Genomic DNA, 6,301 nt, shown 5'->3' with positions numbered 1-6,301 from the left:
AGTTTAAGCATTTTCAAAAGAGAAGGAAGATAGCTTGCATCCTTTTGCAAGCATGCTCTGATGGAAAGGATCACAGAGCCTGCTTGGAAAAGATGAGTGAGTGCAGAAATGAGAGATAATAAAAACAGAGTTAGAATGAAGAGACATGGGAGATTGGTTCAAGATGGCGGAGTAGAAGGACGTGCTTTTACTCCCTCTTGTGAGAACACTGGAATCACAACTAACTGCTGAACAATCATCCACAGGAAGACACTGGAACTCACCAAAAAAGATACCCCACATCTAAAGACAAAGGAGAAACCACAATGAGACTGTAGGAGGGGTGCAATCATAATAAAAACAAATCCCATAACTGCTGGGTGGGTGACACACAAACTGGAGAACACTTATACCACAGATGTCCACCCACTGGATTGAAGGTTCTGAGTGCCACATCAGGCTTCCAAACCCGGTGGTCTGGCAACAGGAGGAGGAATTCCTAGAGAATCAGGTTTTGAAGGTTAGTGGGATTTGATTGCAGGACTTCAACAGGACTGGGGGAAACAGAGACTCCACTCTTGAAGGGCATACACAAAGTACTGTGCACATCGGGACCCATGGGAAGAAGCAGTGACCCCATAGAGACAGAACCAGACCTACCTGCTAGTGTTGGGGGGTCTCCTGCAGAGGTGGGGGTGGCTCTGTCTCACCGTGAGGACAAAGACACTGGCAGGAGAAGTTCTGGGAAGTACTCCTTGGCATGAGCCCTCCCAGAGTCTGCCATTAGCCCCACCAAAGAGCCCGGGTAGGCTCCAGAGTTGGGTCGCCTCAGGCCAAAAAACCAACAGGGAGGGCACCCAGCCCCACCCATCAGCAGACAAGCGGATTAAAGTTTTAGTGAGCTCTGACCACCAGAGCAACAACCAGCTCTACCCACCACCACTCCCTCCCCTCAGGAAACTTGCACAAGTCTCATCCACCAGAGGGCAGAGAGAAGAAACAAAAAGAACTACAATCTGCAGCATGTGGAACAAAAACCACATTCATGGAAAGATAGACAAGATGAAAAGGCAGAGGGCTAGGTACCAGATGAAGAAACAAGATAAAACCCCAGGAAAACAACTAAATAAAGTGCAGATAGGCAACCTTCCAGAAAAAGAATTCAGAATAATGATAGTGAAGATGACCCAGGACCTCGGAAAAAGAATGGAGGCAAAGATCGAGAAGACTCAAGAAATGTTTAACAAAGACCTGGAAGAATTAAAGAATGAACAAGCAGAGATGAACAATACAGTAATTGAGATGAAAACTACACTAGAAGGAATCAATAGCAGAATAACTGAGGCAGAAGAACGAATAAGTGACCTGGAAGACAGAATGGTGGAATTCAATGCTGAGGAACAGAATAAAGAAAAAAGAATGAAAAGAGATGAAGACAGCCTAAGAGACCTCTGGGACAATATTAAATGCAACAACATTCACATTATAGGGGTCCAGGAAGGAGAAGAGAGAGAGAAAGGACCCAAGAAAATATTTGAAGAAATTATAGTCGAAAACTTCCCTAACATGGGAAAGGAAATAGCCACCCAAGTCCAGGAAGTGCAGAGAGACCCATACAGGATAAACCCAGGGAGAAACACACCGAGACATGGTAATCAAATTGGCAAAAATTAAGGACAAAGAAAAATTATTGAAAGCAGCAAGGGAAAAATGACAAATAACATACAAGGGAACTCCCATAGGTTAAGAGCTGATTTCTCAGCAGAAACTCTACAAGCTAGAGGGACTAGCATGATATACTTAAAGAGATGAAAGGGAAAGAACCTACAACCAAGATTACTCTACCTGACAAGGATCTCATTCAGATTCGATGGAGAAATCAAAAGCTTTATAGACAAGCAAAAGTTAAGAGAATTCAGCTCCACAACAAATGTTAAAGGAACTTCTCTAAGTGGGAAACACAAGAGAAGAAAAGGACCTACAAAAGCAAACCCCAAACGATTAAGAAATGGTAATAGGAACATACATATCGATAATTACCTTAAACCTGAATGGATTAAATGCTCCAACCAAAAGACACAGGCTTGCTGAATGGATAAAAAAAACAAGACCCATATATATGTTATCTAAAAGTGACTCACTTCAGACCTAGGGACACATACAGACTGAAAGTGAGGGGATGGAAAAAGATATCCCATGCAAATGGAAATCAAAAGAAAACTGGAGTAGCAATACTCATACTCCTCACTACTGGGCATATACCCTGAGAAAACCATAATTCAAAAATACACATGCACCCGAATGTTCATTGCAGCACTATTTACAATAACCAGGTCATAGAAGCAACCTAAATGCCCATCAACAGATGAATGGATAAAGAAGATGTGGTACATATATACAATGGAATATTACTCAGCCATAAAAAAGAATGAAATTGGGTCATTTGTAGAGACGTGGATGGATCTAGAGACTGTCATACAGAGTGAAGTAAGTCAGAAAGAGAAAAACTAATATCGTATATTAACACATATATGTGGAACCTAGAAAATGGTACAGATGAACTGGTTTGCAGGGCAGAAATTGAGACACAGATGTAGAGAACATACGTATGGACACTAAGCGGGGGGGGAAGCAGCAGGGTGGTAGTGGTTGTGGGATGAATTGGGTGATTGGGATTGACATGTATACACTGATGTGTATAAAATGGATGACTAATAAGAACCTGATTTTTCAAAAAAAATAAATAAAATGAAATTAGAAAAAAAAAAGAATAAACAGACATTAACCCCTCACAGATGTATTTATTCATGAGTTTTATCAGAGGGTTACTTGTTGGTAGTTTATCAAAGAGAAAGCAAAAACCCCAGATTAAATATCTTAAAGTATCCCTGATTGCCTTTCCGGAAGGACCCAGTTGCGTTCCTAGCATTCACATTGTTCTAAAACTATTTGGCATGCCTGGGCTTACTTATGTGGTACAGTAAAACAAAATTTTAAAAAAGCTTTTGCCTGCTCTTAGAAGACAATACTATGCTAAATATAGTGCAATGCTTCTCAGCTCATAAAATCTGCTATGTGGCACAAACTTGAAGACACCCTCAAAAGAAATACGGCAAGAGACGTACATTGTCTGCTTTAGTCAAAACTGCCATTTCCTTACAGAATTTTCCTGAAGTGGCTGGACATCAACATTCCACATACTGGCTGGGATTAAAGAGGTTTTTCTATAAAAGGAGAGGAGGACAAAAGAAAAAGCAAAATGTGGTCCACAATGTAAAATGTGATCCTTAGCCACTGGCATAAAATTACATTGACGATGCGGGAGTAACTTCCTTCCTTCAAAGAACAATGTTTGATATTTGAACTAGACTGGTGATGAAGCTCATAACTTGGGGGATAAATCAGGTTCAAATTTAGAAAAAAGTTTTCAGAAATTGGTTAGCAGGGTAGTTTTAGGGGTTAACATATGAATAGAGGTTACATGGTGCCTGGTCTGTCTGTCCTGTGTTTGTTGGACAGAGATAATAAGGCCTTTTCCCCATGGTAGCACATGCAAAGAGATTTAAATTCTGTCATAATTATTCATTCTAAATTCTGTGACATTTCAGTATCGAGGATGTTCAAATTGTGTCTAGTTTCTGCCTCCCTTCCCTCTTTATGATGATTTCTACATCTCCTCCTATTTATCTCTTTTGTGCATCGCATATATTTCACTATGAACTCAATTTTGTGGGTGAAAGGCCACAACTAACTGTTTGCATGCCTTATCTCTGCCTTAGAGAGTGGTAACTCAAAAATGAGCCAGCTGCACCTACTGTACATAAAACAGCAACATCACTTTGATCTCTCCCTTAATGTGCTAGGTTTAGATTACTCTGTGAGCAAAAGGGGTGAAAGGTGGTGGGAAACTATTTTAATTAAGTACTGGGGGCAGTGTTTATTCATCGTGCAGATTTTTAATGGGAAAGATGGAACATGAAAGCTTGTCAAATGTACTGCTCAGAGAGTCTGACAACACAGAATATTTTTATAGATGAAAGGTGAGGAATCTCCACCTTCTCAGTGTAACATAAATTGTATGGAAAAAAAGTAAGACATAAAAAAGCCAGATAGAAAACTATCTATATTCCCTTATGACTGCATGAAATCCTGCCACAAAACCAGAGGACTATTTCAGAGATGCATTTGTCTGGTGCAAAGAGGGACATAGTGAACATTAAAAATATATACTTTGAGAAAGATTCTCATTACCTTTATAATTAATGTAATATTGTTTTAGCAAGAACTAAGTATGTTTAGTAAGAACTATTCCAATGTCGTGACAAGGTAGAAACCCAGAAATATCCAAGGATAATATTCTCCACAATTGGAAGAGTGAATTTATCTTGCCCCTCCAATCAGACTATAAGTCCAATTATGTTTAGTTCAGAAATAGCTTGAAATTCTGCCTTTGCCTTTGATGAGACCCGATCTTTCCTTTCTTGGCTCACCACAGCCTTGCCCTAAAGCAGATTCTCAATCTTTCTTTCTCAAATACTGATGGTACTTAGTATACTTCTGCCGGTTACGGTGGCTTCCTATGAGAGTGTTTCTCAGGTAGAGGGGTGGAAAGTGCAGGAGGTGCATGGGAATCTCTGGAGTAAACTCTATGTTTTAAAGAAACTTCCAAGATGGTTTTGACATGCCCACAATTTTCTGACTCATGCCTAGGAGTCATTAGTGTTAAATTATTGAGCCCTTTATAATCTGGCTATAATGCATTTCATTAATTACATCAGCAATTATGAACTCCATATTTTCAGAATCTCACCTTATATATATTATTCTATCTCTTGGGAATATCAAACTCCACCTACCCTATTTTCTCTCTCCCCAGCACATTTCTGTTTCCTTTGAAATTCCAAGCTCAAAATTGGTCCTTGAGTGAAGGCTTCTCCATCGGTCCCCCAAAGACTTAGTTGTTCCTGTCCTAGATATTTCCACAGCAACATGATAATGACTCTGAAAATGAATTATTCTATCTTAATGTGTGTGTTAAAATAGCTGTCTTCCCAACTCTACCACCAGATTGTGGGCCAGGATATTTATTCACCTTTTAAGTCCTAACTTTAAATACAGTGTCAGCTACATTACAGGTGATGAATAAATGATTACTTGTACATGTGTGTACTTTTCATTTATTTATTGATAAATTATTTATCTGTGTATATAGATATGGTAACATATACAAAGCTTAAGTGCAGAGGTCAATGATTTTTATATTGCATACCTCCATGTAAGTACTACTCAGACGAAGGCATAGAACATTTCCAACGTCCCAAAAGATTCCCTCCTGCCCCACCCTAGTCAACACCTTCTTTGCACAACCAGTTCTATTCTAACTCTTATGCAGTAAATTAATTTTACTGATCTACAACTACATATGGACTCTATAAATTGAATCACTTAGTATTTACTTTTTTGGAGTCTGACTTCTTTCATTAGACACATTCTTGAGATTCATCCATGCTGTTACATGTTCAATTTTATATTGTGGTGTAGAATTCCATTGCATAAATATGTCATGAATTTTTTCACTCTCTTCTTCATGAACATATGAACTATTTATAGTTTTTCATTTTTATGAAAAAAGTTACTATTAATATTTTTATACCTATTATTTCTTGTGGAAATTTACACTTTTTTTTTTTAGTATATACCTAAGCATTAGATTGGTGGGTCATTTGATAGGTACAGGATTAGCTTTATAATATATTATTACTTCCTAAAAGTGGCTGGGCCAATTTATACACTCCAAAGTTAAATATAAGAATCCCAGTTGCTCCATAACCTTGCCAACAGTTAATATTATTAGTCATTGATTTTAGCCATTCTGGTGGTATTATAGTGGTGTCTCCTTGTAGATAGAGTTTACATTTATGTCCTTAATGACCAATGATGGTGAGCAAGTTTTTATATACTTATTGGCCATTTGAATATCATCTTTTGTAAACTGCCTCTTCAATTCTTTTGCACATTTTTAGTTGGGTTGTTTGTCTTTTTTCTATTGATTTTTTAGAGTTCTCTATATATCTGGATGCAATATCTGAATGCAATTTCTTTATCAGAGGTATTGCAAATATATTTTCTCAGATGTGGTTTGCCTTTCTTTTTTTTTTTTTTTTTTTTTTTTTTTTTTTTTTTTTGCGGTATGCGGGCCTCTCACTGTTGTGGCCTCTCCCATTGCAGAGCACAGGCTCCGGACACGCAGGCTCAGCGGCCATGGCTTATGGGCCCAGCCATTCTGCGGCATATGGGATCTTCCTGGACCGGGGCACGAACC

At 38.6% G+C, this 6,301-nt stretch overlaps 1 pseudogene across 1 annotated transcript in view; it reads left to right on the top strand.

The window, feature by feature from the left end:
- Positions 1 to 397: 397 nt before the first annotated feature.
- Positions 398 to 6,301, top strand: part of LOC309811976 (large ribosomal subunit protein eL43-like) — a 49,196-nt pseudogene continuing 43,292 nt past the window's right edge. Inside the window, exon 1 of the transcript in view lies at positions 398 to 499. The product of the transcript in view is annotated as a large ribosomal subunit protein eL43-like (transcript). The remainder of the gene's footprint in view (positions 500 to 6,301) is intronic.

This window comes from Mesoplodon mirus (genome assembly GCF_964341445.2).
Source record: "Mesoplodon mirus genome assembly, chromosome: 11".
NCBI classification, from domain to species: Eukaryota; Metazoa; Chordata; class Mammalia; order Artiodactyla; family Ziphiidae; genus Mesoplodon; species Mesoplodon mirus.
Note: the sequence above shows the minus strand (reverse complement) of the source record. Positions and strands in the feature narration are given on the sequence as shown.